The sequence below is a fragment of the Sebastes umbrosus genome, chromosome 10 (assembly GCF_015220745.1).
Source record: "Sebastes umbrosus isolate fSebUmb1 chromosome 10, fSebUmb1.pri, whole genome shotgun sequence".
NCBI classification, from domain to species: Eukaryota; Metazoa; Chordata; class Actinopteri; order Perciformes; family Sebastidae; genus Sebastes; species Sebastes umbrosus.
Genome location: NC_051278.1, coordinates 15,103,893 through 15,123,026, shown reverse-complemented (window position 1 = coordinate 15,123,026; position 19,134 = coordinate 15,103,893). Strand labels below are relative to the sequence as shown.

The window sequence follows — 19,134 nt, the reverse complement described above, 5'->3', positions numbered from 1 at the left end:
TCAGAACAGTAGAATTATGTAGAACAAATTTGTTTGTCCATAATATAAGATTACCAGACTCACCAACGGTTTTGCGTCGTTGTAGCGACCCCTCCTCTTCCTGGTGGTCTGTGGTCTGGGTTAAAGCGTGGAAAGTGGCGCTCCTGGTCAGCGTGTCCCCAAGACTGCAGGAGCGCGTTATCGACCTCTGTCACGTAATACAGGTTTCAGTTAATATTAGACTGGTAATCAAGCCCAGTCTAATCAATCAGTCAGTATGTATTTTGAAGTCGTAATACACAGTCATAGTCTAAATCAGATAAAGTAAATTTCTTCCAGGAATGTGTAGTGACTCTGTAGATACCTTTAGATTAGGGCTGTCAATCGATTAAAATATTTAATCGTGATTAATCTCATGATTGTCCATAGTTAATCGGGATTAATCGCAAATGAATCACATATCACACATTTTGTTCAAAATGTACCTTAAAGGGAGATTTGTCAGGTATTTTATACTTTTATCAACATGGGAGGCGTCAACTATACTTGCTTTATGCAAATTTATGTTTATATTTTAACAAATATTGTCCAGAAACCCTCACAGGTACTGCATTTAACATAAAAAATGTGCTCAAATCATAACATGGCAAACTGCAGCCCAACAGGCAACAATAGCTGTCAGTGTGTCAGTGTGCTGACTTGACTATGACTTGCCCCAAACTGCATGTGATTATCATAAAGTTGGCATGTCTGTCAAGGGTAGACTCGTGGGTACCCATAGACCCCATTGTCATTCACATATCTTGAGGTCAGAGGTCGAGGGACCCCTTTTGAAAATGTCCAGGACAGTTTTTCTTCGCCAAAATTTAGCACAAGTTTGGAGCATTATTTAGCCTCCTTCGCAACAAACTAGTATGACATGGTTGGTACCAATGGATTCTTTAGGTTTTTCTAGTCTCATATGATGCCAGTATCTTCACTCTAGCTTTAAAACTGAGCCTGCTACAACCTCAAAATCAGAATGTGTTAAAGAAATTAGTGGCGTTAAAACAAATTTGCGTTATTATCACATTAACTTTGCCAGCCCTACTTTAAATACATTAAAGATGTGTGTGGAGGCCATAGAGGATGTAATATACAGTATGAAGAGATCATGAGAAAAGCTTTTGGGGAAAACATGTTCATTGCATGGTCTTCATACCCCTTGGTGTGTAAATGTGTCCATGTTTGCAGCGAGAGGAAGCCGGCAGAATTCAGCTTTCAGCATGTCGGAGCAGCTCACATCTCCGTTGCTCAGGTCATCTGCATAGTAATAGAAACAGTGAGTCAATAAATGAATAAGAATTTATCCAAGTTAGTCCTGTCTTAGTTAGTCACTGTGTGGGAAACAAACTATTTAATGAAGAACTTGTTTTCAGCCTTTTAAGCCACTCTACACTCATGGTTTAGGCTTCTCAGCCTTCATGGCGTGCAGGTCACCAGGTCTATTTACAGTGCATTAGCTGGTGCTGATACTGGACACAGCTAGATGGGGTTGCTTGGCAACCCGTCATGCACACTAATGTCCGTCTGGTTGATGACATACTTCTCCGACAACCCAAGTTCTTTCCCACATAAAGCTCATATTCTTACATTTTCCAAATGTCACTTGGTCAGCGAGCAGATATCTTTTTTTCTGCTATCATAACAAGCAAGACGAATGAGGCTGAGAATATGGCATCCGAGCTAGGCCCCGGCTTTCTCAGGCAACACAGCGATGTGATGTGATAGATGTTGGAATGTTTGGTGCCCAGAGTTGTAACTACTTTAAGTTGTATATCTTCACAGATTGAAGCGTAACAAGCCCCCGTTCAGTTTAAAACAGTAGTCTTTTCAAATAGTTTACCCAACAAAAAAATTCTGCCTAATTTCTTAAACACATGTTTTTCATTTCAGAGGCCTGTTTCTGAAAGGCTGGTTTGACATGGATGGGAGTTTAGATGGAGTCAGAATCAGATAAGACGGTGTAATTGGTTTATGTGTGTCAGCAGTGGAATCTTGTCTGGGTCCTGGAGAGACAGTGGAGTACAAGGAGGGGGGGGACGGCGAGCTGGCACTCTCTTCATCACCTGGCTGGCCTGTGAATCACTGTAGAGGATCATAAAGTCTGGCCTACAAGCTAAGCAAATTCAGAACACTCTCCATGCACAACACAACCGTTTGAGTAGAAAAGCGATGAGTCTTGGCTCAACGTGATGACATGTAGGAGCACCCTCCTCGAGCTGACCTCAGACACAACAGTGTGTCTATGAAATCCTGAGAAAATCATTTCCAGTCTCGCTCTGTGACGTCTTTTCACCGTGCATGGTGAGAAGACACACAAGACGGAGAGCTGTGTGAGAATTCTAATGGTGGGTAGCAGTACACCCACACCACAGCCATGTTCAGACTCCACACAGCCTCGTCCAGGAAAAGCCCAATCAAAACAAAGAAGGACAGGAAATTTTTGGGCAGGCTTAGGGACACACAGCCTGATGTTGCCTTAAAGGGTGAAATCCGTAACGTAGAGATGGACATCATTCCCAGCCTAAGTTGGCTCAGTCAGGACAAGTCGAAGCATGAGTGAGTTCTCTCACCCTTGACTGATTAGTACAGACAAGCTCATTGCATCCTTGCACGCACACATACAAACACACTGAGCAATCTAGGTTTGGTGGTTTATAAAGTTTGACAACCAGTTACACACAGACACTCACAGGGTTAATGACAAAGCAAAGCTTTAGAGTCCGAACTTTTCAGCACATTTATGTAATGGATAGGCAAAAGCGATGCTTATCGTTTCCAGTATTATTGTCCTCCTTTGGTTTGAAAAGAAATTAAGCTCTCTGTGAGACGACTGAGGGAGGAGAGCATGCTGAGTCACAGGAACCCAAAACCTGGGAACCGCCTGCCCAACCACGCACTGGGAATACACACACAATGGCTAAAAAGGGATTCCAACAAAGGGGAACTTCTGCAACTCCCAAAGGAGGCGTTCGAGGTACTGTAGCCATGTCACATAATGACTGCCATTTCATCTGAATGGGGAACTGAGATCAAAACGAAGAGGCAACACATGAGCTCAACAGCTGGATGGAGCGAACCATCATCTGGTGCCATTTTTACCTCTCACCTAGAGTTTACCTAAATGGAAACAGAAAGGTTTAAATACAAATACGTGCAAATTTACCTCAAGAAAACTCACCCAAGTTGTGCTCAGTAAATGACAAAAGATTTATCCCAGTGTTGAAGCTCCCTATGACAGAGAAAGAAAACCAAGACAACCTTTAAGAACATTAAAGAAAGATTTTGGGAAACGCTTGTTTTCTCTCTTGCTTGGAGAACATTGTCAAATTCATCTTTCTGTGTTCTGTCAAGAGATAGGTCTTTTTAACAGTAGACATTTTGACTTGTCATAATAGGAAAAGCACAGGGAGCCACTACGTACAATACCAGGACCCTGAAACTGAATCATTAATGTCAATATTTACACCTGTGTTGTCCTACTGTCAAAATGCACTCTATGAAAAAGGCTTATTGTTCTAAGGTGTGTTTAGCAGTTAGCCTCCTTAAAAAGAAGAAATCATACTTTGCAACAGCTCAAAGTGTGTCTAATTAATATGTTTTATTTTGTTGGCTAATTATAATCACCTGGGTTTTGTTCAGTGAATATACACCGTTTCAACAGCATTGCATTGCTAGGCAACAACTTGGTTCCATGTTTACTTCCTGTCAGCTGATGTCACTCACATAGGTTGCGTCCAAAATTCCATACTAACATGCTGATATTTTAGTATGTCCGAAACCTTAGTATGAAATCAGTAGTACAAGAATTGCATACTGATTCTGGTGAAATATTACAGTATGCAACGCTGGTTACTATGGCGGCATAAATATCGTAGTGACGACAACGTTCACAACAGACGTTGACGACAGGTCTGTAACAGCTATATACTGTATATTTTAAATTAATTCAGACTTTGTTTCTCACAAACCATCATTTTGGTCACATGAAGCAACAGCATGCTAGGCAACAGCTTTGGTCCATGTTTACTTCCTGTCAGCTGATGTCATTCACATACACTGCAACAGGAAAATAAACTGGGACCCATTTGTGTAATGTTTATGTCTACAACTGTGAAATGGTCTATAGCTTAAATGTCTAATTTAAAATAGTTAGTGTGAGACTTTTAGGTTGCTGTATGCAGTCACTGAGCACAGCTGCTGTTAATTGCTTGTTAAACCACAACGTCTCATTTTCTATTTCTACACGAGTTAAACACACAACCAGTAAATAGGACAACTTTGGAGTCATTGGGAGTTAAGCTAATTGCTTCCAGTGTTTCTGCTAAGCTAGGATAAACATCACGGAGGTACCTTGCGTTGAACACAGAATCTAATTCAACATTAATCATCTCATCTATATCCTAGTAAGAAAGCAAACAAGTTTTGCTTTATTTTTAGATGTTATCACTGTTGGACTCACTTTTCTGAAGGTGCTCAGGGAGAGGAGCCACCTGGTAGGCGCACCGTAAGAACCTAGGCTTTGTTTTCTGTTTATCCCCCTCTCTGGTTGTCACAGCCTCTCTTTCTGCTCCAGACTCATCACTCGGGCCCTCTTCAGGCTCAGCTACATCATCAGCACTGACCTTATTCTCAGCCAGTGTGAATACCTCCGTTGACTCCTCTGCCTCCGCACTCTCCATCTTTCCCTCATAACTCTCCTGGTCACTAGCAGCAAAGCTTCCATCGCTGCCAGATGTGTGTGCCACGCTTTCCTCTGAATTAATGTCAAAGAACTGATCATCGTCAACGACGTCAGAGGGAGTGGGTGGGATCAGATTAATGACGGGTGGTGTCAGGAGGCTACCAGACGCTGGCGTGCTTTCAGTGCCGCTCTCAAACAGCAACGAGTCTTCCTCCTCTTCTTCATCATCTTCTCCACTGGTAGAAGTGATGGCCTGGCACTCTATAGGGAGTGAAGAGAGAGGCTTCAGTCGTTTCTTTTTCAGAGCCCTCGGGCAGGTAGACACAGAGCTGGCTAAGCGGGCCATGCTGCTCCTCGAGGTCAGGGGGTCGTCTTCGAACAGGCTGAAGCTAGCGTTAACTATCCCCAGATCCTCTACTGTAATCTGGATAGCCTCCCTCTCACCTGATCCCCGTTGATCCAAGCGGGGATGTTGAGGTCCCCCATTAATCTTCTTTTCCTGCTGCTGCAGAGGATCCCCCTCCTCACCTCGCAAACATGAGCAGCAGAACAGCCTGGGCAAAAGACGTTGAGTGCTCTTTCTCCATGGGCGCTGCTGAGGCCGCTGTTTCTCTGCATTTGCGCTTGCCATTGCAGTGGCTATAAACACACCATTCTTCAGCTTGATCAGATAAACCTCTGCAGACTGAAGAGAAAATAAACAACCATCCGCACCTCAGAGATATAAGACTGCCCCGTGATAGAAGCCACAGCATCTGCACACAACACAAACACTCATCTGCAACATGTGTTGCTTAGGAGAGGAGTGACATAAATGGATCAATTCATGCTCCGGGTCAGGTGAACACTTGAAATGAATGCCGGGCTTCATCAGCCGGCTTTGATATGTTAAGCAGCATCATTGTAGATACAGCTCTTGTTTCAAAGGGCTCTAATAAGACCGTAATACCCTGCCAAAATACAATCTTGGCATAAACTATATGTGTAATGTAGATAATAATAAGGAAAGTAAATTGCGCTTGTATGATTATACTCTGCGCGTGTTTGTATTGGTGCACGTGTCCATGCATGATAGTGCATGTGATGATATTATTACAAGTCGGTGTTCAATTTCTATGTGGGTCATCTGTCGGGGACTTACAGCATGTATGGAAACCGGTGAGAATATGGGCTGGCGGATGCTTGGCTCATACAACCCCTATGGCATCAGATAACATTTCCTTCATTCCACAGGCCCGGTCCTGTTCTCTGCTACGTGATAAGTCACCCAGCATCAGCTTAAAACCCTTTTGCCACACCACCCACATTGAGAGCTCTTATGAAAAGATGATATCCGTGTGTTTTTCTCACGCCCATAAAGTGACATTAGCGTGATAAGAATAATTACTCCTCCACAAATATCTACCTCTCATCTTGCCGTCTCTCTTTGTAGTGAACGGAAGCGTCGACTACTGTTTGTTTTTGTTTAGCTCTGTCATTACTTTCCTCAGTTTCTTCCATTTCCACTCCCTTTAAAGCTTCAGTAGGCAGAAAGTTTTTGGCATCACTTGGAAAAAATTCCATAATAACCTTTCAGCATATTGTAATTCAAGTGTTCTGAGAGAAAACTAGACTTCTGCTCCTCCTCATGGCTCTGTTTTCAGGCTTTAAAATAATCTGGCCAATCACAGGTCATTTCAGAGAGTGCGTTCCTATGAGCGTTCCTATTGGCTGTGCTCCGGCTGGTGGGCGGTGCTTGGTATTTCCCCAACTGATCTCAACATGGCTGCCGGGTTTCTCATTTTAAAGAGTACACTATAAGATGTTTCTGAAAACATTTGAGACGAGAAATAGGCATTACAGTAACAGAATATTGATTCATATTTGATCAACGCTGCCTAGTTTGACCGTTTGATTGGAGTTCGCAAGTGATTGACAGCTTCAGGTTGTTTTCCTCCGGTCCGTGAAATCTCATTAGGAGCACCAGAGGACACAGAGGCACATGATTTTTTTCCCACTGCTGCTTTAAGAAATTTAGCTCCAATAGGCAGTATGTTTACCTGCCTACAGTGTGTAAAATCCAGATTAACTTCCTTCAGTTTTAAAGTTATTCTACATATATTTCTTCTGTCATAAAAGTTAAGTGCCAATGCAATATATTCCCCACACTCATATGGAAAACTCAGCTCTATGTTTAAATTAAAATCTACCACAAAGGTTGCCTTAATTGGGGTTTTAACTACACTGACTCTTTTTTCCCAAATAAAAGCTGACCTCAGACACTGTAACTATTCTCAAATTAGGCTAAACAATTTGTTGGCGTGCAGTTGTATAACTTGTGCACACTGGCAGCAGATTCAAGCAAAAGTAGTTTATTCTACTTTTCTAGATACCCTGAGCTTTTCAGGTAGTTAAGTTCCAGAGAGACTTAGTTGCTAGGCATAAGTTACAGCACCTCGAGGGTGATTTCAGCGGGAGGCCAGCTGACTATTGACCAACTCAGTGCAGGGCTGAAGACTCTTTGTTGTGGAATGAAAAGTGCTTTTATACCCATGTCACTCAGAGACCCACATGATGGTGTCCACGGGGAGAAAAGGTGATATGACGTGAACAACATGGCCTCACAATTAGGGGAAACTATTTGGGTTCAGTTTACCTCAGATTTAAGCGTGACACAGCAAAGCTAAAAGGCCAAGACACACCCAAGCCGAGAGCACCAGTACATTTGGAGAGGTGAGGAGGACATGCATTAGAAAAAAGAAACCTGCCCTCCACTTAAAAACAGCTGCAAACCATTTTTGGAGTCAAGCATTCAAGAGAAAAAATATATATAATGTATGTAAATTGTATGATCTGCAGTGTTGAGAACAACTGTGTATTGTTAAAACATTTTTCAGTAATGTATAAAGGGGGGAATTTGGAAGTAGGGGGTCTGTGTGACATAATCCTGGTCAATACTACGTGCCCAACAAAGGGGGGCAGTACAGAGCAGATGCACAACACTGACAGGACATAAAACAGAACCCACCACTTCTTAGAACGACCTCCTCTGGTATTCACAAGTCTGGATAAAGTTAAACCACACAAGTGCTTTTCATTCGCAGCCTAGCGAGGCCGGCTTTCATGATATCTTGATCTGGTATTTGCAAGAATATCAAGTTTTGTCATAATCCTTTTTACATGTTGTTTGAATATACATAAGCAGTAGGGGAACGAAAAGATATATGTAGGATTAATGTTCCATCCCCTTTATACGGGCTATGTTTGAAATTAGCTGAAAATCTGTGACCTTTACTGGCAGATTTAGGAAAAATGAGTTCCTTATGATAAATGTTGAGAGGCAGTGTAAGTGACAGACAGACAAAAATGAATGTTTCACAGCTGCCGTAGCCTGGGGCCATCTGTGGGAGAGATGACTGAGACAGACATGGAAACCCACCCGTCTCCACTCTCTGGGTGACGATGTACATTTTAAACTATTCTAATTATTTGTCTTTAACTCAGCCTCTTCAGTTTGTTTGACTTTTATTCATGCATTCGCAAAGTTACATCACCGGACTCCATTGCGCTTGGTTAGTTAGTCTACATGTCCAGACATAGGTCCGCGAGTATCTGAGCATGCTCTGAGTGGTAGATTGTGAACGGGTCCCAGACGGCCGTGCAGCCAACATCAACACCAGCCCTCAGCTCTGGGAGGGCTCCTCTCTAAAACACCCTCACCTCTTGCTCAGTTGCAGCACAGTGAAACATGTTGAACATTTCCTGTGACAGTCATGTTTCCATATAGGCGTCAAGACTCTGGGTCCATAGTCAGCGGTGGGTTTTCTGTGGTGAACATAACCCTGTTTGGCGATACAGAGAACTCACACAGGCACACACACAAAAAAGAAAGAAAGTCTTTTTCTCTGCTCTAATTCACAGAAGAGGACAGAACAGTCTGTAATTGCATTTGCTAAACAAGACAGCAGCATGAGTCACTTTCCAGAGGCAAGGAATGTCACCTCTTCCTGTGAAAGCAGGAGGAATGGTGGGAGTTATTACTTCGGAATAACATCCACAACCCTCTTTTATATTGTCAAGGATGTTGAGCAACCGCGGAGGGCCAAACAACGCGGCGGCATTCTCAGAGCAGCGAGGGGGGTCTACAAAAATAAGCATATTTTTCAACCGAGGATGTTGAGTTCCCGATTCAACAGATAAATCAACACATCACGCATCGAGCCCTTTCACCACCGAGTTTCACTTAAACAGATGCGTCCATTTTGCTTACACAGATCTTCCTGTTTGTGCACGCCACCACCAAACCTCTTGGAAGTCGGACCAAGTGTGCCAAATATTTGCAGTTTCCCCTGTGGCTGATACCTAATAGCATGAGAAAAAGGAGTCCGGCGGGGGGAGGGAGAGGGCAGTGACCTTGAGAACTTCTGGGTTGAACTTTCCCCTCCATCCCGCCTCCCCCCACCCTCACCCGCCAGTCCTGTGCTCCCTAATCAATTACTGTTGGCAGTCAGGAGACCACCAATGATTAGCAGCAGCAAGGCAGACGTGGTTTGGGGGTTGGAGTGTGGGATGTGGGAGGCTGGGAGGGTGGCGCGTGGGGGGAAAGGAGAGGAAAGAGGTCCTACAAACGGCTTTGATCAAAACGCCGCCTCGAGAAAAGCGTAATGCAACAGGACCCCCCTGGTTTAAATGACCCTTGAACAGTTTTATTTATCTATGAGAATGAAAGCCGGCATCCTTTTGTATTTTGTCTCTCAGGCTGTCGCACGTGAGCGGACAGCTGTAGATCCCAAATAGTGTTTACACTCACACATGCACAGTAGAAACCAGCCGAGACCGACAGGCTTAAAGACAACAACACAGAAACACCGCACATAAACACAAACCTTTTTTGTTGTTCAGGTCTTTGAAGCAGAAGGGAAATAATTTACAGGCACTTTTTTTTTTTATGAGAATCTGTGCCGTTCCCACGCCCAGTGTGGCAGGAAGGCTCGACAAAATCATTTGTCTTAGATTGGCTGATTGGCTTGCTGGAATCTCAGTATGTCTTTGACGGATATGGAAGTTTAATTTGATGAGAGGAACTTTCCCACCACACCCACCCACAACCGGTCTCCACTCACTTTTTTATTCTTTTTTTTTTTTCTCCATCTCTGATTCTTCCGTCTGTCCCCTCTAAGTTTATAGGTTTATCTTTTTTTATAGAGTGAGAGTGAAGCTGACAGAGAAAAGAGGCCCACACTCCTGCAGATGTCAGAAATGTTTGTGTCATTAATTCTCCCCTCTTGTTTTATGGTCAGGGGTAAGATAGTGAGACACAGTTAATGTGCATGGGGGAGAGAGTGAGAGAGATAAACAGAGAGAGAAAGATTAAATAAAGAAAGATAAAAGACGGAGAAGGAATAAAAGACTGAAGATATGAGCCAGAGCCGACTGCTCACACAAACCTGCTTTACAAGTTGTGGCTTCCTCCGGGGCTCTCCATGGCTAGCCCTTTCTCCAACTCTCCCTGCACACAATTAATGGTATTATGAGCACCACTGGAAAGCTTCAGCTAAACAGTTGTGTCTACAGTTTTCCCATGGGAACACAATTTTGTGTAGAGGCCAAGCACTTTGTAGTGATACGGTTATCTCTTTTCACTGATGTTCTCCTTTGGGGACTTGCACTGTTGAGATAGCTTCGGGGTAATAAAGTCAAATCAAATTAAGTTTTATCTGTAATTTCAGAGCCAACGAGGATTACTGTATCATGATACATCACTGAGCAATGCGGGCTGGACTCGGGCAGTTTTGGAATCCAGTCCGTGGTATTGTTTGCTGCTCTGGGTTTGTCTTTGTCATGAGATGTTTTTCACAGCCAGACAAGTATGGTCACTGTGATGTCCGCAGCCAGAGCATCTGAGCCTCATCAGGCAGGCATTTCAAAGCTGCTGTCATGGGTATTTAGAAAGGGGCAGACCAAGGACAATGGCCGACTATTGGCAACTTGTCCATTTTGTAGCCCCTTTGAGGTTTCCTAACGATGCCTGTGCCCTCATAGAAATCACTGCAAATTAATTTTAACACTCAGTGAAAAGACAGATTAGTGCCGAGAGGATGGCACAAAGGGTGTTAAATATGGCGAGCAGCATGCTGGACCACAGGCCAGGCCCGGGACACATTACCCACAGCTGCCAACACTGACCTATTTTCACCAAACCAGCTTAAAGATTTTTAGCATCCTCTATTGTGCAAAGGCCCTGCAAAGCATACCATTGAAGTCTTATCTGCATGACCCCCTTTGGGTATACGGTGGCCTTTGATGCCTCTCATAAAGGCAGTGATGGGGTTTTAATTAAGTGTGGCAGGTGATTAGATGGTCCATATTGATCTGGAGGGTTAGGGGCAGATGTTGCAAGAGACAGCCAGGGGGAAATGGCTCCATAAAGAATACAAACAAGGGCCCAAACCATTGTGGGCGACCCTCACTCTTAAACCGAGAGAGAAAAGTGATTTCAGATTCAATTATCTTCTGTGCAGGAGGAAATAGTGAGCAGATGGCAACAATAGTCACGGGCCTCACAGCGATCAGCACTGTTCATGGACATCTTTTCTTTGGGACAAATTTACCGTGGCCTCATGAGGTTTTCATTGAAGTGTTAGCACTAGGAGGTGAAGCTTGCCAACAGGTCAATAGCATTAGAGACATGACAGAGGTCCAGAGCGTCAGAATATGTTATGTAAACTCCCTCTGACACCCCTTCCATAACAGATTTGCTTTGTCTGCTTGCATTTTGTCAGTTTGATTCTTTGGGGTGGGAAGTGATTTTTTTTGTTTGCACAGGAAATGTGCTTAATGTCTTTTAACTTCCTTTACTGCCTATCAGATCATGTTAAGCAAGTATTGACATGGTGGAAAAACAACCATGTCAGCATGTAGGTCAATCCAGAAAAATTATCCTCGTGTCATGCTATGAATCACAATCTAAAAGAGTGTAAATGCCCGCAAACCAAGTTACAATTTACAAGGGCTTGTGATGATGATTGATGGGGTCATGAGATGACTAATTTGTAGTTACAGTTCATGGGAGAAATTTATGAAGACAAAGACTTGGAGGCACGTCTGTCTGAGCTTGTCTGCTGGCTACCACTATGGGAGCGGAGCGAGAACCATATTTGAATGATGACCACGTGTTTTAACACAAATAAATGACCTCCATTTAAGGGTACATAAATCGGATCTTTTGGAAGGGCAGTGGCCCTTTTGAGGGAGCACAGACTAAAGTTCTAATTAGATTCATGCCATGGCTGAATGAGAAGGGAATGTGTTTACTTTTTGGAAATAGCCATGAATAAAAACAAATGGGACCTGGGAGAAATCCTAAAACGTTTATTGAGGAAGAAGTAAAGAAAGATTCAGAGGGTTCTAACACACACGTTATCTTCAGTCTAATGCTTGTTGCGGATCATTACTCATTATTGTCAACATTTGGCAACGTGTCTGCACTGCCACCTCAAATTAGTGTTAAGGTGTTTGCAGGTGTCAGGAATGCTTAAGGAAAAAGCTAAAGTATTTGCAAGGTCCTTCTCTTTGCCTGCAGTTATTGGCAGTCGCCTTCATGAGGAAGGCTTTGTAGCTGTGCCTTTGGTCCTGTTCAGACCTGGTATTAACATGCGTCCTGGATGATCACATTCTTTTAGCAGTGTGTATGCAAATGTGTCCTGCGTCACATTAAGGACCGCCTACTCAACTGACGTCCCGCTGGGATCCGCGGGGTTTCACTGTGCTCGTCATGAGAATAGACAGGCAGACGCCGTTGCCTGACCGCCGGTAGACAATAACCTTATGTTTAGATGTTAATAAAATGTACCCAAATTCATAAATATGTAGGATATTACTTCTGACATTCCTGTAATATTACGTCACAAAGTCTGCTATATTGGTCGTGTTTTTCTACGTGTTTATTTGCATATAGAGCGGGGAAGTGAGATCGGATCACAAGTGGTCACTCAAGACGCATCTGGAGATGCTTTCTAAAGCCAGGTGTGAACAGACGTACTTAAAGCTGTCCACTTGTGATCCGATCACCCAGGACGCATGTCAATGCCAGGTCTGAACAGGGCCTCTGATTAGAGCAAAACAGCAGTAATGTAAATATGATTAAAATAATTTGTATTTGCGTTATGCAAGTCATTTACAACATTGAAATGTATGTGCGTGTGGTACGTAACAGTATGAGAGAAGAGTGAACTACAGGCAGACTTTTCTCTGCCACTGTTTTGTTCACACGTTAAGTGAACTCATACCTAAAAATACATTTACTGTGTGACGTTTGAGCCTGTTTATCCACTTCAGTGTACCAACCTGTCTGATTGGTGTGATATACAATATGCTGTAGTCATTTAATACAGGGTGTGTTACTTAAAAAAATTTGAAATATTTATGTGTTTAGATTTTTTGCATAATTACATATTACATCCAGCACACATACACACTTTGTTGTAGTGTGTGAATGTGTGTTTGCATGCTTATCAGCGTATATCACGGCATGAGGGAAAAGTCAGTGAATAGGAAAGGGAGACACACACACTTTCTTTCTCTCTCCTTCCTCCATCTCTCACTGGAAGCTATTTATGAATGTCTGGCAGTGCTGACGCAGGGTGGCACAAAGGCCACCTTTGAGAGCATAATATCAGAAGTAATCAGCACCTTGAATGGCTTTAACAAAAACCTGGAAACACAATGGGATCAAATGTACTGTATACTTATTAATCACCTGTGACAACCGTCAGTGTTCATGCAGATTGCCAACATTTGAGGAACGCGGGCGGTGATCCTTTAATGTCACAGAATGAAGTGTTGAAAGCAACCTGAACCTTCTCAGCAGCTAAATTAGAAAAAGGGCAACACAATAGTTGCTCATTTCCTGCACTGAATAGACTTTTGAAATGATCTCAAGCTTATTCATCCTCTTACCATTATCAGAATTAGCATGACACAAAGTGCTGTTCCTGTTAGGAACTTGTAATGGTCATATTTGTAGAAATTACATTCTTGTCACTTCGCACAGGAAATTACTATCCGCGTCAATGCATTGTCTGATGGTTTATTAATTTAAAAATACCGTTAACTCATCACATCCAGGTTCGTATCAGCGACAATGTACGTTGTACCATGAGAGACATCGACTGCCGAATGTGAAAATTCTTCTGTTAAAGTGTTAGCGTGGAGCATCCAGGCGAGCGATCTGCTGGGGTTACATAGATATTTTTTGTGCTCTAATTTAAAGGATGAGTTCACCAGTAGACTATTTTCCTAAAATCTTGGAGTAATCCTTTAAAGCACACGCTTCTAGTGTGCTGTCACAGACATATAATCTCCTCTGTCCTCTGTACTGTGAGCGGGGAGTATTTGTGTTCTTTTCCTCCTGTGCTGACGGTCCTCTCAGGAGGCCATTAATGCTGCGTGTCTAGTCACGCTAGACGGCAGCAGGCTGTTTTAGTACTCAGATTGCTGAAGGTTGCTCTCTCACCTTGACCCCACTGAAACAGGAGAGCTCGAATACTGTCTTCCCCCATTTGTTCAAATAGCAACATCAGGTTTTTTTTTACACCAGAATAGTAACCGGAAAGCAACTGTATCTTTGTATAGAAGCACAATATACGTATAATTTTCCATTATTTGTTGTTCTTTCCTTTTTTATCCTTTGCCTCCTTTCTCTGTTTCCCCTGGTTGTTATTGAGAGCAATAAAGGATTAAGCCTCTTGTTCGTCGCAGCCATCTTATATTCCACTGTTTGTTTTATCAGCAATATACTTGTGGGTCATTAGGAGCTACTAGTAGCATGTAGCATTTACCACAATAGTCTCATAGTGTTCTGATAATAAAAAAAAATTCATGAACAATTATTTGAATTTTGATAAAAATAAACAAATATGTTAATATGAAATATGATATATTGCCTCTGAATTTCATGTTTAAATATCCAGTAATATTATAATATAACCATTTTTGTAATACTATTGTGTCACACTAAATTACAATTTACTTAATAGATGCCAAATAATAATTACCTAAATATGCTTAATAAACACTGGTGGACTTGCTGTTTGTCCACACACACACACACAAAATGATAAAATGTTCTTCGTTGTTAAATGTACTTTTATTAAAGGGACAGTATGTAGAAGTGAGTGTCATCTAGTGGTGAGGTTGCAGATTGCAACTAACTGAACTGAACTCCTCCCTTTCCAAGCCTGTTGGAGAACTACGGTGGCCTTCAGGTAAACATGAAAGGCTCTCTCTAGAGTCAGTGTTTGATTTGTCCGTTCTGAGCTACTGTAGAAATATGACGGAGCAACATGTCGGACTCCGTGAAGAGGACCTACTCCCTTTGTAGATATGAAGGGCTCGTTCTAAGCTAACGAAAACACAACGATTCTTAGTTTCAAGTGATTATATAACAATGAAAACATAGTTACGAATATTATATTATATTTCTGCTAATAGATCCCCCGAAATCCTACACACTGTTCCTTTAATTTTGCCTCATGCTGTACTTTAGTATTATTAGTCTAACAGTCGCACTACCTTGCAACCTAACTAGGTGCATAGCCTTTATAGAAATAGCTGGCGTCAGCACTGTTGAAACAGGGTGTTGACCATCTCTAAGCATCTGTTTAAGCAGGAAACCAACCCCACCACAGTTCCAGCTCTCTGACAGACGGCAGATCAGACTGATGGTCAGCTTCTGTGTCAAAAGAAGGGAACAGGTCCATATTGTCAGTTTGATTAGGACTCGTACTCTTTCACTAAACCCTGTCCCCAGCAGCCCCCTCACCTCATCCCGGGCCTGGTTGGAATGCAGGGGAATCTGATGGCAGACAGGAAGTCCTTATTGTACTAGCGCAGAGATCCCGGAGCCAGACAGCATACGGGAGCGATGTCATCCCTGGCCGGGCCAGGCATATCTTTGTGCTTGCTCACCGCGTAACAAAGACGTAAATAAACACTGTTACCCCCACCGGTCTTCAACTGTCATTTCAATTAGGCAGGGTAGTGATCGAAAGCCACGGCCTGTGTTTTTCCCAGCCATGCCGTTACCTCTGACCCCCGCGGCTCGTGCCTGAGGTGATTTTCTTTATTAGTCCATGGGGTCAGTATTTAGCCCCATAGCCATCAGTAGCTGGCTTAAATCTGCAGAGTCAACACTCTGCCTTCCTGGCTGTTAGCTGCATTAGCACACTGAAGCCCCACAGCCCTCCCACTCCCACTCCCCAAACATCCTCCCTAAGGCCAGATAACATCTCTGTCCTGTGCATTCATGAGCCGGCCAAAAGCCCTGTGGTCTGACATTGGGCTTCTGCAAATGTTGATGCAAAGGGCTTTCTAGGAAGTCTATTCAATTTAAATATGTGACACTAGACAAAGGTTTTACCAACAGTAACACGTTTAGAGTTATGTGAAAGATTAGAAAACTCATTGGCTGCTTAAACTGGTCTGACTCTCAGCGGTTGCTGATGGATTTTCTTACCTTGAATTGTATTTTGACAACGAAACGCAGCCTAATGATAAAAGTTATAAATGGAGAAAGGGCAAAAGGTTACATAGAGGCTATAATCTATCTCACAGTTTTGAAGGTCTCCTGACACGAGCCATATATACTAGCCTATTGGAGGTCTTGACTCTCTAAACCCTAGAACTGAGGCGAAGAAGTTAACAGAGCTGTGACCAAATGATCCATTTTCCAGGAAACCAAGCCTTTGGGCTTGAAACAGTAAATGTTTTGTTACTGTCAATAAATCATGACATTGTTTAATTAGCATCCTCCAAATTCTCATTCATTGTGGTGCGCCTCTGAGATGTTTCCCTCTTTGGCTTTTACTTGCATATTTCTCAAGATATTCCACCCATCAATTTTGCCACTGAGAGCGAGATAGAGGCAAACGGTAATTACACAGGAGGGAAATCTGGTGAGGAATAAAATGGGCCATTGTGATAATCCTCTGGGAGGGATTTACAATCCCTATCAGATAACGAAACAGCCATTTGCCTATCTGGCTTCTTTCTCATTACACACATTTTTCAACATTTAGCAAAATTATGTACATAATTACAACTTCTGTTGCAGATAAAACTCCAAATCTAGTATTTAAACAAGTGCAGTCTCAGCAAACTGTCTTCTGTTCTCACAGCAACAGCCTAAAACACTGATGAAATACCGTTCCTCCCTCTCTCCTTTAACCCTGGGCTTCACCTGAACCTAATCTCACGGGGCATCTCAGCCATACAAAACCCTGTCAACCTGAGTAAGACGACGCCTTGTTGGTGGTGGTCTCTAAAGACCAGCGGGAACAATGGATCAAATACAAACCGAGAGGCTTTGAACTATTGTTGTAACTCTCTTTCTTTCTATTGCTCATGCCCACCATGACCCTCTGTTCCTGATATCTCGCTTACTATCCGACTGAGTGAAAGTGTCTCATTCTAGAGGAGGAGGAGGAAATGGCTGATTTGCCTATCTGGTCTACCTATGACCTAGATAATGGTGGCTACTCAATGAATACATGTAGATTTAACAGCCTTCATATTGGCTCACTTGTGTTTTTAATCTGATAAAAATCTACTTGGAATTCCCCTACATCCATCTCAGAGTCATAAAACAAAAGCAGTTTGGGAACCATGGGCGTGTAGGTAGATCAGAGGAAGGAAAGAGGAAGAAGCGGGATTTGGGAATAACCGATGACATGATACAGGATTATATGAAATCCAAATGATTATCAGTTACGACATAAAACAATTATAAATGTCTCATTCTTTGCATACATGCCTTTTGTAGTTCAATTGTCTGTTCTCCCCGCCTCTACTCGCCCATTAAACACAAGCCATGAAACATAAGTCATCCACAAAGCTGCTCAGACACAAGTGTGCCCAGGAGAAAAGCTTGGCAAAATATCATTGCAATATTTAACAATAACAGCCTCATAACTGCATGGTCACAAAAAAAGCCATAAAAATTTCATTATGCATTTTCAGAAATAAGCCATGCACTGACAACTGTCGAAAGGAAAGGCGGGAGCCTGTTTGTGTGTGGATATTGCAGAGCGCTGCCAGCTTTCATGAATAACACAATAAAACAGTCAAGGAGCGCTACGGAAATCTTTCAGGTTTCCAAGTGTTTGAAAAATGGGACTTTCTTTCGCAAGAGGAATCCCGAGGAATCTGATCCCTGGATATCAATCTCTGTCTGCGTGATAAAGACACTGATGACAGAGGAGTTGATCACTAGCCTAGGGTGGGGTCCATGCATATTTGTCTGCAGTTCTACAGTAAATGCTGCTGTCTCCACCCAAACTCAAACCACTCCACAGACTTGTCTCTCTTCCCGAGCTGTCTGCAGACATCAAGTCTAACATATTGTACACTCGGCGTTCACCTTCATTCCATCAAGCATTTCCACAAGACAGGACCGCGAGGAGCCTCGGCTAATGAGAAAACAACATGTATGTAATCAGCTTGAGAGAACGGGGGGAATTCTGCAAACCTCAGTAAAGCTATCGCTGGCAGAGGCTGCTCATGATACAGGCTTGTCAGTTTCTGCCAGCTGGCACAGGCAGCCCTGGCAAAACCATGCCTGGTGGTTAATGGATCATAAAGGTTTGCTGGGAGCCGCTTCACAGCTCGAGTTGATTTAGCAATGTAACACAAACCCATTAGTGCAGCTTTTCTGTGTAAGCGAGCATGGCATTCAGACTACATGCACCATGCAGGCTCCATGCAGCAAAACACAGACTTATAGCCCTCGTAAATCGTCAGGTCTGGGCAACACGCACAAAAAGGCAGTTACACATTTCATCAAAAGAAATGATACAGCTTATCACATAATCACTGTAAAATTATTGGCATGCCCGAGGCAATTATTCTCAACTGCTTCATGTTAAATCATAGGAGCAATTTCCTAACCATTCTGTCCACAAAAACGATCCATTAAACCCAAAATGATGCTTAACTTATTATAAAGAGAGGTGCACTGCCTTCACCGCATATTTAGAAAACTGGCTGCATTGTTTTGCCTCCTATTTTCGTAGCACTCTATGCATATAAAAGTTGAATGTATCATTAATGTGAAGAAGGAGAGGGTTCACTCTTACCTTAATACAAAAAGACCCCAGAGCATCATGATTCCAGGAGTGTGCCGTTTAACAGAAGATATTATTCAACCCTTACATTCTCTGTTTGAAGATACGTGACACGCTGTAGATGGTGCGTTGGCATGAGGACAAGCCTGGCTGGCTGACAGAACGGGATTAAACAGTATTAAGAGTGTCCAGATGCAGGGCCACACGCACGTCCGTTCATACTAATACTTCAACATACTGACACGCTGCACTGGAGGATGAACAATGATCAAAACCATTATCTCATCACTCAGAACCAATACCCAGCCTTCTACTGTTTTACATAAACAC

At 42.8% G+C, this 19,134-nt stretch overlaps 1 long non-coding RNA gene across 1 annotated transcript; it reads right to left on the bottom strand.

The window, feature by feature from the left end:
• Nucleotides 1-63: 63 nt before the first annotated feature.
• Nucleotides 64-18,939, bottom strand: LOC119495695. The gene is made up of 3 exons (XR_005208545.1): nucleotides 18,817-18,939; nucleotides 1,181-1,281; nucleotides 64-187 (listed from the first exon to the last, which is right to left on the bottom strand). It is a non-coding gene; the product is annotated as an uncharacterized LOC119495695 (long non-coding RNA).
• Nucleotides 18,940-19,134: the final 195 nt, after the last annotated feature.